We start from the raw sequence: 15,847 nt of genomic DNA, 5'->3' as shown, positions 1-15,847 counted from the left end.
ATTTGTTTTAATTCCATGTCTAGCGTTTTGATTTTATTTTTACATTTTAATTTTGTTTTGATTTGTTTTTACAGGAAAACAGTTGAAAAGATGAGGAGAACAAGATTTCAATCAATGAGAATGCTCTAACAATTAAAGAATAGAAATTTCAGCAGATGAAATTGATTGAGAATTTCTCTTCTTCAATACAATTTTTTGTTAAGAATTCCTTTGCAAATATTATAAATAGCAGATTGCAAAATATAATAAGGGTTTTTCTTCTCTTCAATTCTCGAATTCTAAAAAGCACTTTTGTAATAGGAATTTAGAGTTGTACGTGGGAGGAGTAAAAATCTCAGATCTGGAGATTGTTGAGGTTTTTCTTTTACATTCTGAGTTATGTATAATGAATAGAGTTTGCACTATTGTAGCTCTGCTTTTGAAAGCAGAAGCTCGGACATTGTAAAAGACTATTAGAGATCGAAGCTGGAGAAACGAATTCAATAAATTGGTATTTATAATACTATTATTTTAAATACTTGTTTCATTTTATGATGATAGGAATGTGTCAATTTACTTTCATATCTGTGAACTTTTGTCGGTATGGGTAATTTGTCTCTATTTTATGTTATTATTTATCTCTGCTCTCATGGGCTGAATTCTAATTTTTGAGTAACTATTTACTCAGAAATTTGTCTTAAGTCCTCTTCTCAAAGAGGCAAACTTTAGTTGTGGCTTGGCTGAGCCCCAAATTAGCTTAAAGATCACTTTCTAGCCCAATCAGCAAGAGGGTTGATCTGATGTCTCTTCTCCGTTGGTAAATAAAAGTCATATTTAAAGCCATTGGGGATTGAGAGAAGGTAACTAGACCTAGTTGAACTAGTCGGAACCACCATTCCAAACAGAAAATGAGCTACTTTAAGGTCTGGACCGGGTGGTCATCCCCCATGTTGTTGCAGCGAGTTTCAAGGCTTCAACACAATGGAAATGTCAATGTTTTCTGTGAAAAAATCACTGACAATGGAAATGTCAATGTTTTCTGTGAAAAAATCACTGACAATAGAAATGTCCGCTCTCCTCTGTGTTGTTCTGTATCTAAACACTGACAAGCGCATGATCAGTGATAGATCACCAAAATTCACTTTAGTAGTGACTAATCAAAAACCCAAAATGGTTATCATCTTCCTCGCTGAGGGTATTGGTTTCCTCCAAAAGAACATCCACCTTGTCCATTATCTACCTCTTACTCTGTCTGGTTTCCATAGGAATTTTCTTTTTAGTTTCCTTGGCCTTTGACCTTTTAGAACCCGCAATTTTCCCTTTTTTTATTATCAGGTCCTTTAATGGGACATTGCTCACATATATCACTTCCTTGGTGAGGTCAAGATTTTGTTTTAAATTTATCTTCATCCTATTTTTTTTAAAGGCCTGGTGTGAGGTCTTTTACCCCCCTTGAACATTTGAAACAAAGAAGGTTATTATTCATCGTGCGGTTTAGTTTCAACTTATTTTCCATTGGTCTTCTTGTTGATTTGTGGTAGCATCAGATGTGCTCTAGCCATGAAATTTGGTGGAGAGGTTGAGGCACATGAGATCTCCAATTCCCAAAAAGGGTTTGGGCAGATTCTAAACAATTCAGGAGATACTAAAATAATTAATATTTTTAATGGATTCCCTAAGTATAAACTTAGGGAAATTAAAATATTAATGTGGATTAATATAAAAGTGTGTTAGAATGGTCCAAAAGACATGGATCAAGCCAGATCTAATCTTAGCCATTGATTAGGGATTTATTATTGGTTGTTGATATGTCAACAAGAAAAGTATAAGAGGGGGCTTAAGGGTCACTTAGAGAGCACACCAAATGATCAATCATTCTATTCTCTAGAGCGGGGTTTGCTAAGAGAGATAGAATCAGTGATCGAAGTTGCAGCTGAGGGGCATTGAGTACAGAGAGATAGAGAGGTAGAGATAGTGCTGGGAGATCAGCACAAGAGCCAGAGAGAGTGACGCAGTAGCATCCAGGGCTCACGCAGGGCCACGCAGAGGCAGCTAGGAGTTGCACAGTGCTTCAGAGAGGCTAGCATTGCTAACGAAAAGGGCCAGAAGGCTGACGCAGGGCCTACTAAGGCTGACACAGACCCATTCAGCATGACGTAACGCCAGCGCTGGGTATAGTGAGGCCGATGTAGTCGAGAAATGCAGATGTTGGGGTTTCTGGGGCAGATTGGAGCTAAGGAACTACCAAAGGGTTTATCCGAGGTTTTAGCCGGGACATTTGTCTCAAACTAAGAGGTAATACTGCTAAGGAAATTCTCTGTTGGGTAAGCCAGATTTGGCACCCAGATTGTACTCTGAAATTTCTTAATAAGAAAATGCTTAGATAGTTGCACCGATTTTCTCACATTGGGTTTTTCCGGGGACATTGGTCCAAAAATAACGGTGTCATTTTGTGTGCTTGTTTCTATTTCCTTCAGTTGATGATCTATAATATGTTGAGCATGCACTAGTGTTTATTTCCAGTATTTACATTGCAAATAAATTGTTAAGTAATGGAATAAGTAGGTAGGAATAAATCAGTAAAGTGCATGGAGGGTTTCTAACTGGTAGACTTAGAAACTTCAACATGGTATCAGAGCATGGTTGCAAATCACAGGAGAACTGAGGACATCAGCCGAGCAGAGAAATAGCAGCAGAAAACAATTGTCCTAAGTAACAAAAGCTGTTTCTAGCATAGCAACAACAAGGGAAGGGTGACACAATGCTTGTGTCATCAAGGGTGAGCCAGGAAGACGCAGCGTAGAGGCTAAGGGAGGCAAAGGGAGACTAATGTAGAGCCACGTAGAAGGTAGGATGGTCGATGCAGTTGGTTGCGGAGGCCGGGTTGCTAGTGTCGGGATTGCACAGAGTATAGGAGCTCTCACCTTTAGGTTGCTAGGGTTTAGGAGGCTATGGGAAAGTTGCAGAGTGGAGTTGATGAGGTACTGTAGTCAGAACAATACTTAACAAGGCAAGACCAAGAGGAGGTAGTTACTACCGAGGGTTTCTAGTCGAGAAATATGGATCAATGGTTCGGTTGCATAGACGATCAGAGTAGGGGGAATCTCGACATCGGCAGAAGGATTTCCGGGAGGGAAATCGAGACTTAGAGGGAGTCACATCAAGAACTTCTAGGAGGGAAGTAGAAGAGCATCATGGCACTACATGGAGTAAGAGACTAGGACAGACTAGACGGAGCATCAAACTTTGCAGTCTAGAAGGCCAGAATCTTATCCGCACTTGACAAAAATCGTGTCAAGCACTTCACCTTGAAGACAATAGCTATCCCAGTCGACCCAACTGAGAACGAAAAGTACAAGGAGGAAATGGTGAGGGCCAAGAGCATCATCCTTGATGGGGTCAAGGACCATGTAAAACCACACATTGTTGAGAAGGAAACGACACATGAGATGTGGCAGGCCCTAAATTATGCCAGCATACCTCTGTGCAAAGAAGAATGTTACTAGAAAATTAGCTGAGGTCATATCAGATAAACCTTCCTCGAAGGACTGAATGAGATCTGAGATCAGCTGACTACCATTGAAGCCACGCCAAATCAGGAATTGATGGTGAGGACAACCCTGAATGTAGTCTCGGAAGACTGAGAGGTATTTGTCCAAAGTATACTTGGCAGAGGGACACTTCCACCTTGGGATGAGATTTGGGCGGCTCTTTGCCAAGAAGAGATCAGATGATAGATGAAGGCGAGAAGTAGAAGTAAGGGGATCAAAGTCAAAAATGAAGAGGAGGAAGATGTTGCCCTAGCATCTAAGGAAAGCAAGAAAAGCAGAAGAAGAAGGATCTCTCCAAGATCAAGTGCTTCCACTGTGGGGAGTTGGGTCATTATGCGACCCAGTGTCCAAGGAAGAAGTGTAAGGGAGAGTCTTCCGAGACTAAGGTAGCGCCATCAAGGGAAGAGAAGGAAGTGGAGACAAACGATGACTGTGCCATGAGTGCACACACACCACTTGAGTGGAAGTGGGGAGACATCAAGCTATAGTCAGGCAGACTACAAGCGATGAGGGGCAGGATCCTCAAGGTACCCAACCTCTTGGATTAGACCTTACTACGAGAGCCCCGAAGAGGAGTAATAAGACTGGCTTATGTGGATAGAGATGGATGCAGATGGAACAACAAAGAGAGCTATAGTGCAGGAATCCCAAGATAGCACGAGGCTAGCAGGCTGCAGCAGTGCAAGAGGCACAAGATTGTTGTACCAGTGCATGATGGCACAGAGATGTGTGCAACAGTGTGAGATGCAGGGAGTTGTTGCAGCAGTGCAGAGGTTAGAGAGGGACCACTTGTCAGCGGCAAAGGGAGCTTCAGCATTAGGAGGGTCTCTAGCCCAATAGAGAGGTCAAAGTTGGGAGATCAATTACTTACTTCTCAGTAACTGAGTTGCAGTGTAGCAAAGGGCAGCAAGATGTAGAATGATGAGAGGAGTTGCAGTGCGGATGTAGTGTTGGGAAAAGGACCATCAGCAACACAGATGCAGAGCGAATTTTTGTATAGATGCAGAAGTGGTAGTGGCAGAACCATGGGCAGCGGTATAGGATATAGCAGTGCAAAGGATGGTGGGAAACAGGCCTAGCATCAGCACAGGGACCGATGTCGGATGATGACAGTAATACTCAGTGAGGAGTATTGCTAGAGCACAATCCTCGCTAAGAGGGAGTGTTGATTTGTGGTAGCATAGGATGTGCTCTAGCCACAAAATTTGGTGGAGTTGGGGCACATGAGATCTCCAATACTTAGAAAGGGTTTGGGAAGATTCTAAATATTTCAGGAGATATTAAAATAATTAATATTTTTAATGGAGTCCTTAAGTCTAAACTTAGGGACATTGTAATATTAATGTGGATTAATGTAAAACTATGTTAGAATGGTCCAAAAGACATGGATCAAGCTAGATCTAATCTTAGTCATTGATTAGGGACTTAATCTCGGTCGTTGATATGTCAATGAGAAAATTATAAGAGGGGGCTTGAGCGTCACTTGGAGAGCACACCAGATGATCAATCATTCTATTCTCTAGAGTGGGGTTTTCTAAGAGAGATAGAATCAGTGATCGGAGTTGCAGCTGAGGGGCATTAAGTATAGAGAAATAGAGAGGCAGAGATAGTGCCAGAAGATCAGTGTAGGAGCTAGAGAGAGCAACGTAGTAGTAGCCAGGGTTCACATAGGGCCATGTAGAGGTAGCCAGGAGCTGTGCAGTGTTTCAGAGAGGCCAGTGTTGCTGACACAGAGGGCTAGAAGGCTGACGCAGGGCCTCTTGAAGCTGACACAGACCAATTTAAGGTGACACAAGGCTAGAGCTGGGAAGAGAGAGGTTGACGTAGTCTAGAAAGGAAGACACTGGGGTTTCTGGGGTAGATTGGAGCTGAGGAACTGCCGGAGGGTTTATCCAGGGTTTCAGCCAGGACATTTGTCTTAGACTGAGAGGTACTACTTCCAAGGAAATTCTCTATTGGGTAAGCCGAATTTGGTACCAAAATTGTACTCTGAAATTGCTTAATAAGAAAACCCTCAGATAGTTGCACCGGTTTTCCCCCATTGGGTTTTAATGGGGACATTGGTCCAAAAATAACAGTGTCATTTTGTGTGCTTGTTTCTGTTTCCTTCAGTTGATGATCTATAATATGTTGAGCATGCACTAGTGTTTATTTTCAGTATTTACATTGTAAATAACTTGTCAGGTAACAGAACAAGTAGGTAGGAATAAATTAGTAAAGTGCATGGAGGGTTTCTAACTGGTAGACTTAGAAACTTCAACACTTATTTGGTGGATGAGTTTCTACAGGGGAAATCTTAGTTAGTGGCTTTTTAGTATGAGGGGAATTCACAAAATGAGGTAGATTTTCAATAGGAGGGTTTTTAGCAGTATGTTAGGTCTTCTACAGTCTTTCACTTCTTCTGAAATAAACCTTAGTAATTGTAGTATCAGAGGATGAGGGAGTTCCTTTCTCTTTTCATCTTTTTGTTTTAGTGGAGGTACCCTGAGAGGAGGTTTCTAACTGATTTTTCTTGCCCTGTTTCATGCCCTTCTGCCTCCCTCATTTAGCCTTAGGGGGTTGGGGTTAAAACCCTCCCCAAAACAGGAAATGTCTCTAAGTTATTCTAGCTTTGCCCAACTGATTCTCAATTAACAACTTAATTAAGGCCTTGTGATAAACAAAATGAGGAGATGGGTTTTCCCTAGCCCAGAAATGAGTAACCTTGTGCTTGAGACTTTCCAATAAATAAAAACAAGCATTCATTCTTACTTGTCGTGCAAAACGAATTAGGAAATGAAAATGGTAAATATTTACTTGGTTAAAACAACCTTCACACGTGAAGTATGACTGAGTAATAAGTAGCAGTCCATGCCATTTGTCCTCCATCTAGGATCTCTACACCCCTACCTTCCATTTTCTGTCCTTGAACTCGATCCTCAAGAAAAATGTGACATCAATCCCAGTTAGAACGTGGATTTTGAAAACCTTTTCCCTATCCATAGGTAGGGTTGTAACTTCTGTGATTAATTCCTCTTTGACCAAGAATGAAATCCCTCCTACCTCCACACGTTGTCCATCAAACCCGTGGGAGAATGCTTGAGCCACAATGTCATGGTAATCACCACATTGGTGGAAAAATTCTTACCACCCATCCTGCTGGAATTGTTGCTGGATATCTAGATAAATCTCCAGGAGGTCGGGACCTTTGGGATCATTTCTATTAAACTTCATGTTCTTCCCCATTATCCCTACAGTTTTTCGATTAATCAGGTGAGAGACAAGGAACGGACATTGTATCTCCGCCAATTAATTTTCAACGAACAACTCTCCAGCACTAAACTAACAAAACTTACAAATGACAATGGTAAAAATACTATTCGGTAAAAATAATGAGTTTTTGAGACGTAATAATTGATTGACATGGGAAATGATCTGTTAACCCTTTGATAATTACAATAAACCACATTAATACCTCTTCGGAAGTGGAAAATCTTCCTTTCAAATGTACCTTTCACCTCCATATTATTTGTATCATTACTAGGAAATGATTATCGTATCATTGACATGGAATGTGTCAGTGCGATTCTAATCAAAAGTAAAATTTTAATTTTTGTGTTGATGTTCCTGTCATCAGCCAATACCTAATAACACTAGCACTCTTGTTGTCAGCATGTTCCTATTAATAATTTTTATGAACTTAATAAGTGTTGATAGTCCCATTATTAGCATCCTCATGTTTATTACAAATTGTTTCGTTGACACTGAAAATGTCAGTGTTTCACAGAAAAACAATTCAAAATCAAACTAAAATGTGATAACATAATCAATGAAATTTGTCTTAAGTGTGAAAGTGATTCCAAAATTCCCATACAGTTGATGGCCAATCAACTACAACAGAGTTCATCTTAAGCGTGAAAGTGATCCCGAAATTCCCATATAGTCGATGGTGAATAAATTATAGAAAAGTGCATCTTAAGCGTGAAAGTGTTGCCTAGATTCCCATACAATCAATAATGAAATAACTACAATAGTGGGTTGAATAGATTTGTTTGTTAGACTGTGTGGTTTTTAACCCATAATTTCAAGGCCATGTTAAGCTTCTTGGCACAAAAATCCAAACATTTTTTGGAGTAGAAACAAGGGTGGCTATCCATAATTTCACCTCTTAAAAATAATTGAAGTTCAACACAATTCAAAGGAGCCTAAGACTTTGGAATAGTGTAAATTTTCATCTTCTTCCCTCTTCTTGTAGCTTCCCATTAAATCTGTATTCAGTGTCAAAGATTCGATAGAAAGAATGAAATTATGAATCCTAATAAAAGTTGTGCTTTTGATTTCTCTTCATAAAAACAAAAAAAACACTCTAGTATTTTAGCATATAAAACAAAGAACCCATGTCAACTTATGGTTGTGTTCACTCTCTGGTGGTCTCTAACATTGCTAAAATAAATGAACTGATCCAACTTACCAAAAGATACAATCTAGTCCCCACCTGAATAAAAAACAAGTTATTCAGGTGGGACACTAGTGTCAGGTGGAGATCCACCTTTCTAGAATCTAAGGACATGCCTTCTTGGTCTTCCACACTATATATATGAAGAAAACTCTAGGGGCAAGCTCTGTGAGGTTGCACTCAATATGATATTTTTTTTTCAGTTGGGTTGTATTTATAAACATGCATCAAACTACTAAGGTTAATAAGGAACTACAACTCTAGATATAAGCATGAATCACCATTACACGTTGTACTAGTATCCATACCTACCTTAACTGCCACATCCAAAAATGAGCCTTTTGTATTTCTAACCACACTTCTCCACACCTCTGCACTCCATTTTGATGACATAATAATTTTTATCCAATAAGGTGTATCATTTCTCCCAACGAATGTGTCTTTTATTGGCCTTGGCTACCCAATTCGTAGTAAAAAAATCTAATCTCATTATTCAAAATGCTAAATCATTTCTTGTTATGACAAATCATAGATACTTGTAAACATAATTACACAAACATTAAAACATCCTTATGCACTTTTCAATCAAACACTTACCACATAACACTAGATATATCTATACATTAACATAGATCTCAATGCGAATGTTTACAGTTTCTACTGGAATCTTTATATCCAAAACTACTAAGGTTAATAATGAACTACAAATTTACATATAATCTTGAATGACCATTACACATACTACTAGTATCCTTACCTATATTAACTATTGCATCTAACAATGAGATTTTTCTACTATTAATTGCACTTCTCCACACTCCACATTGATGCTTATAATATCAACTGTATCCTTGAGATCATTGCTTATCAACAATTTCTTTGTCTAAAGTTAATATGCATATATAAAATAAAAAACATGGATGTCAATCTTGGCTCAAAATGCACACCATGTAAGAAATTGTAGCAAAATAAAATGCAACTCCAATATAATTGTATTCACCATGAACTTATTAGTAGCCACAATACACTAATATTCACCCAAAAATTACTTATTATATTTAAAATGAGACTAATGCTAAAATTATAGTCTGTATATTTGATTTCATTTCTAGTAGTATGGTAGAAGGTATTTTTTTTAGGAAATATAGAGTGTGGAGGTGTAGATAAGTGTGCATAGCAACACAAACACACCTCTAGACCTCCACACTTCACATTGCATAAGCAAAATGCATGGAGTTAAGGTTTTTTATGCCTACATATAAGCTTATATGTGGCATTTATTCTGGTGAAGCATAAAAACAAGAAATTCTCTTGATAATTTTCGTGGTGACCGCTAATTATTCCTATGCAAAGAATCTATGTTCTTGCCAACAAATTAATGGAAATCCACTCCTTTCATCTCTTCTTTCTGATGATTCAGGAGAACTGAATCTAACATCTTGGAAACTTTGTTCATGGTTTCACATAATCATAAGAGTTTTAAAAGAAAATTATCTCATGTAAACTACATTTCATTTGCAAGTCATTATTTCACGCAATCTACATTGCATTTGCAAGTCTTTGGATTTTCAAAGGAATGCATTGCGACAGTTGAAAATGTAATAGCCCTTGGTTGATTTTCCATGTAAATAATATAAGACCATGGTCATGGGACATATATTCCAAGATGAATATTTGGAAAAACATAGTTATGGGTATTACTAGTGATTAATTAATGGCTTTGGAAATTGGCAAAGGCATTGGCAAAGCAAAGGCATTGGCAAAGGTAAAGAGGCATTAATTGGCATTTTATTTATGAAAATAAAGGAAAATAGGATAAAAGGGAGGTGAAAGGTCACATATTTGCATGAGAGGGAAATTGAAGGAAAAATGAAGGAAAATAAAGAAATAGAGGCCTCAATGATAAAAGGATTTCTAAGGATCAATTAAAAGCTTTTGTTAGTTCAATCTTTGGCTCTTTCATTATATTCTCTCATTCTCTCATACTCTTGCACACTTAGATTATTCTTGGAGCGTTCTTGGAGCACTCTGGCATACATTGGATTTGGAGAAATAAGGTAAGTGAAATAAGGAAAGTGCAAGGGAATTATTGGATCAACAACTACAATTGGATTGCTTTGCAGGTAACAAGTTGCATGTATGATCTTCTTGTTGATTTATGGTTGCATGGTACATTCTTGTGGTTTTCTAGTTATGTGTTGTCATTAGCATAGAGGATTTTCTAGATTGATAGTGGGTTTAGCCTTGCCTTTCTATTTCCTTGATAGCCATGGCATTGTGGGTTTTCCACTTGATTTTTTTTTGGTTAGTGCTCATAATTCCTTATGGATGTGGGTTGGAACAAATGCTCCAGAAGCCCTCGAACAACTTAGATTGAGTTACTAGTCCTGGAGCCTAGGTTCAGAAAAACGCTATGGATCCCTTGGTGGGTTGAGTTACTAGTCCCTCGAGGCAGGTTGGACAAACGCTCTGGAGAACTGGAAGGTTCTGGGTTGATTTACTAGTTCTTGGAGCTCTAGACAACTTGGGCAGAGACTGATCTAATTGGAGTTAGTGATGTCTGACCCTGAGGTGGAATCACTGGTTGAGGGTTGAGGTGATTTGGCCTATGGAAGCCCTAGTTTGGTTTGTCTTGGTTATTCCATGAGATCCCACATTCATGCTTGGAATATGGTGTGGTGGTGATTGGATGAAAGAGAGATTTGGTTCAACCCAATATATGGTCAGGTGGTACGTGGAAGTCCCTGACTTGGTCAGTATCTTCATATGTTAATAAGATCTATTTTTCTATTATGATTCATGTATATTTGTTGGAAATGTGTTGGTGATATTATGGTTGGGTTACCATGATTTATATGTTGGTTATTTTCTAGTTATATGTTGTTCATATGATGTGTATGTTCTATGGCTCCTATCATTAAGTATTTTTCTATTGATGATTTGATGAATGTATGGACTAATAAGTGTTATTGTAACAATGTGGAGATGGAATAGGGCACTCTCAATGATTCTCAGATGAATCTCAGACTTTTATGATCAGATATGCATTAATGACTTGTAGCTTACATGTTTTCCATGTGTTTGATGAATTTTTTGTCATGTTCTAGGTAGTCTAGGTCAAGTTATACCTTCAAGTTTGTATGTTTAGCATTGTTTTCATGTAATTAATGACTCTGAGAAGTTTCAAGAAGTTTTGGGCTGGGGTTTAGAGGCTGACCTAGAATTTAGTCTCAAGTCTCAGGATTGCACCCTCTGAACCAGACATTTTGGGTCACAATCGCACTCAGGTAGGCTTGTGCATGTAGTTGGATGCCTTGTCATGCATGCAGTTGGGGGTTTAAATGTGTGAAAGGGAGACCTAGCTCAAGGTTTGGTCACCTACGGTGGTTCTTTGGCCCTTGAGTGTCCATTTAGCCCTGTGAAATATTGTTATTTGTTAATCAGTGGTCAGTTGTAGGCCCCACTTCCTTACCTAAAGCTAGGAGGTTAGGTCATGTCATATTAGCTCTTTGTCTCTTGTTTACCCTGACCTGGTGAAAGTGGGTAAATGTGGGAGGGGTGGTTACAGATTGGTATTAGATCTCCCAGGTTCAACACTTAGAGTGGATGGGGAGAATGTGTCTATCATGCATGCATGTTAGTTGTATATGTGTTTGTTATGCATGCACTGTGATAGTCATTGTTGCAGTAGTGTTGTCATGTAGAGGTTGATGATGTTGACGTTTAAATGATTGATATGTTAATTTTATTATATATACATATGTTGTGCTAATATAGATTGATTTTGCAGACAATATAGCCTCCCTTGAACTTCATTGAGGTATATTTGATCATGTTTATATTTGGTTTATGTGGTTACATAGTATGATTGTAGGAAGTAGAAGATCAATATGAAAAGAAAAGTGGTGGACTACATTTCACGTTATTCTCCCTACATATCAGATGAAAAACATGGTGATGAGTACTCCCCTAACATAGCAGATATATTGAGAAGTTTGAAAGTAGAGATCATAAGTTGTAAGACAGATAATGATAGAATCATTCAGTCACAAGAAAGACTTGTTAGGGCATAAGAAAAGAAAGCAGAGGTTAATGTAGTCATCCTTCAGAGTCTATCAAATTTGCAGAGATAGGGACCACTTACGATCAGTCATGGACTGGAGGAAAGGACCAATGGGGCATATGGAAGCAGGTCTCAATCAAGATACATGTTTGACATGGATGACACATTTAGAGATGGTAGGTTCTTAGATACACTTGACAGGAGGGGTAATTACCATGGGTTCTATTCTACTTCTACTTCAGAGAGACAACATCATCATCACCGTCACCATCTGTATAGGAAGAGTGAGATAAATTATTTACCATAAGAGTTCAAGAAAGCAAAGCCTCCTACGTTTGATGGAGAAATGAAGAAGTCATAAGATGCATAAGATTGGTTCCTTGGGATGAATAAGTTTTTCAAATTGCATGATTATTTAGAAAATATGAAAGCCACAATGGTTACTTTTAGTCTTAAAGGAAAAGCAAACATTTGGTGGGAAGATGTGAATAATTTCAGAGGAATTCGAGAAGAGGATATGACTTGGAGTGTGTTTAAGAGTCTTTTCAGGAAGAAGAATCTATCTAAAAGATACTATGATGACAAGGCAAAGGAATTTCATGATTTGAAGATGGTATCTATGACCGATGAGGAGTATACTAGTAGATTCTTGGAGTTATTGAGATATGTGCCTTATCTTGAGGAGAAAGAAAATATTTTGAGATTCATCAGTGGTTTGTCGGTGTCATTCAAAGACAAAATTGAGTTTGATGAGCCTAGATTCTTGGAGTAAGCCATCAAAAATTTGAAGAAATGTTATGAGAAATTGAAGTGGAAGACTGAGCCTAAGCAGGATTAGAAAGGTAATTAGAAGAATAAAGGAGAGTGGGCTAAGAAGACATGAAAACCTCAAGATACAGATGACAAGGAGAATGTAGCACCATACAAGAAATTCAATGTAGTTGACAAAGGACAATGACTTCAATATGAGGAGTAGAAAAAGGGTGATGGAAGGAAGCATTTATAGTGTTGGACTTGTGGCAAGAATCATCACATGAGATATTTTCCATAGCATCAGGGTGGGAGACCACAAATTTATAGTGCTCAGGAGGCATAGACAGTTGGAGATGTTAGACAGAGTATTCCTCGAATTTATGTAGCATTGGATAATAGGCAGGGTGATCATTAGGTATCTATTACTGATATGGAAGGTAAGCTTTGTGATCAAGTTGTTTCTATATTGATTGAATCTATATCTAACTATAGTTATATCGGTCTTGAAATGGTGGATAAGTGTTGCTTGAATAAAGAAGTGCATGCAGAGTATTGGTTGTTGCAGTTGGCTACAAGTCCTAAGAAAATAGTTCATCATTGGGTAAGATCTTGTGCATTTGAGTTGAATGTTATGTCTACATTAGCACATCTAAATGTGCTTCCATTGGGATAATACAATATGTTGTTTGGTATGGATTGGTTATAAATTCACAAGACTAAAGTGGATTGCTATGATAAGGATATCGAGTGCTTGGATGATAATGGAGAGAAAAGAATCTTACAAGGTAAGAAGAAGATTACATCAGTAAGGATGGTTACAACTATGTAGGCAAAGCATAGTAGTAGGAAAGGATGTGTATTGTTTGCAGTTCATATTTCCAGTGACAAATGGAAGGATATTGAGGACGCAGAAGTCTTGAATAGGTATCCGGTTTTGCAATAGTTTCAAGATGTATTTCCAGCATATATTTCAGAGTTACCACCTCATAGGGAAGTGGAATTTTCTATTGAATTGATTTCAAGAGCAAGACCAACATCAAAGGCACCTTATAGGATGAGCACTCTGGAGTTGGTGGAACTGAAGTTGTAGTTGAAGGAAATGCTTGATAAGGATACATTAGGCCAAGTGTGTCACCCTAGGGTGCACCAGTGTTGTTTGTGAAGAAGAAGGATGGTACTCTTAGGTTGTGTATCGATTATAGGAAGTTTAACAAGGTGAAGATCAAGAACAGGTACCCTTTACTGTGGGTCAATGATTTGTTTGATCCGTTGAAGGGAGAAACAACGTTCTTGAAGATTGATTTGAGATCAAGATATCATCAAGTATGCATCAAAGAAGAAGACATCTACAAGACTGATTTCTGGACTAGGCACGAGCATTACATGTTTTTTGTGGTTCCTTTTGGTTTGACTAATGCTCCAACTAATTTCATGTGTTTAATGAAGAGTGTGTTGCATCCTTATCTCGACAAGTTTGTGATAATATTCATTGATGATATATTGATATATTCTAAGAATGAGAAAGAGCATGTTGAAGACTTAGAAACAATATTGAGATTTCTAAGAGAGCATCAGTTGTATGCCAAGATTAGTAAGTGTGTTGCATCCTTATCTCGACAAGTTTGTGATAGTATTCATTGATGATATATTGATATATTCTAAGAATGAGAAAGAGCATGTTGAACACTTAGAAATAGTAGTGAGAGTTCTAAGAGAGCATCAGTTGTATGCCAAGCTTAATAAGTGCACTTTCTTTCAAACAAAAGTTCATTATTTGGGGCATGTGGTTTCTAAGGAAGGTATAGTAGTGGACCCGAAAAATGTCAGAGCTATCATGGGGAAAGAAACACCTAGGAATGTAGATGAGGTCAGATAAATCATGGAACTAGCATGTTACTACAAGAGGTTCATTAGGAACTTCTCACGAATTTTCTATCCTATTACATTATTCTAGTGAAAAGGGAAAAAGTTTGAATGCAAAAAGGAATGTGCATCTAGTTTTTAGTAGTTGAAGCAGTTGCTTACAAATGATCCATTTCTAAAGATGGAAGATCCAGATAAAGAGTTTGTGGTCTCTACCAATGCTTGCAAAAGAGGACTTGGTGGGGTTTTGATGTAGGAAGAATAGGTAGTATAATATGAGCCAAGAAACTGAATGAGCACAAACAAAATTATGTGATGCATGATCTTGAGTTGGAAGCGATCATTCATGCATTGAAGCTGTGGAGACACTATCTTCTTGGAAAAAGGTTCACTTTGATGAGTGATCACAGTGGGTTGAAGTACTTGTTTGACCAACCTAATATGAATTCCAGACAAGCTAAATGGTTGGCCACACTAACTGAGTTTCACTTCGAGATAAGTTACATTAAGGGTAAAGAGAATAGGATTGCAGATGCCCTTAGTAGAGGAGTGTAGGTATGTCACATTGAAACTATGAGTTCATATGACACAGATTTATAAGAGAGGATCTTGCAGGTGGGACAACAAGATGACAGGTACCCATAGCTTAAGCATAGGTTATAGTAGTAGGGTATAGGTGAACAGGATGAAGATTATCATCTCAAGGCAGATGGTTAGGTTAGATTTAGGGACAAGATCTATGTGTTGGACAGTGGCGAGTTCAAGAAGCTTATCTTGTAGGAATTTCATGTGAAGCCATACTCAGGTCACCTGGGATATCAAAAGACATTAACAGTGGTTAAGGAGTTCTACCATTGGACAAAATTGAACAAAGAGGTGGCTGAGTTTGTTGTGAGATGTTTGGATTGTCAATAGCTAAAAGCGGAATGTAAGCATATAGGTGGTTTAATGCAAATGATTATGATCCTAGAGTGGAAATGGGAGGTCATTTCCATGGATTTCATTACAAGTTTTCCGAGGATATCCAGAAAACATGATTCTATTATGGTTATGGTTGATAGATTGACTAACGTAGCTCACTTCATTCCAGTCAAGTCTACGAATTCATCTAGTGAATTAGTGTAGATTTTCATCAAGGATATAGTGAGGTTGCATGGTATTCCTAGGAAGATTGTGTCAGACAAAGATGCCAAGTTCACTTCC

This window comes from Pinus tabuliformis, chromosome 4_1, assembly GCF_031772625.1.
Source record: "Pinus tabuliformis cultivar Carrire ecotype Pingquan chromosome 4_1, CPIR1, whole genome shotgun sequence".
Taxonomy (NCBI): domain Eukaryota; kingdom Viridiplantae; phylum Streptophyta; class Pinopsida; order Pinales; family Pinaceae; genus Pinus; species Pinus tabuliformis.
Note: the sequence above shows the minus strand (reverse complement) of the source record.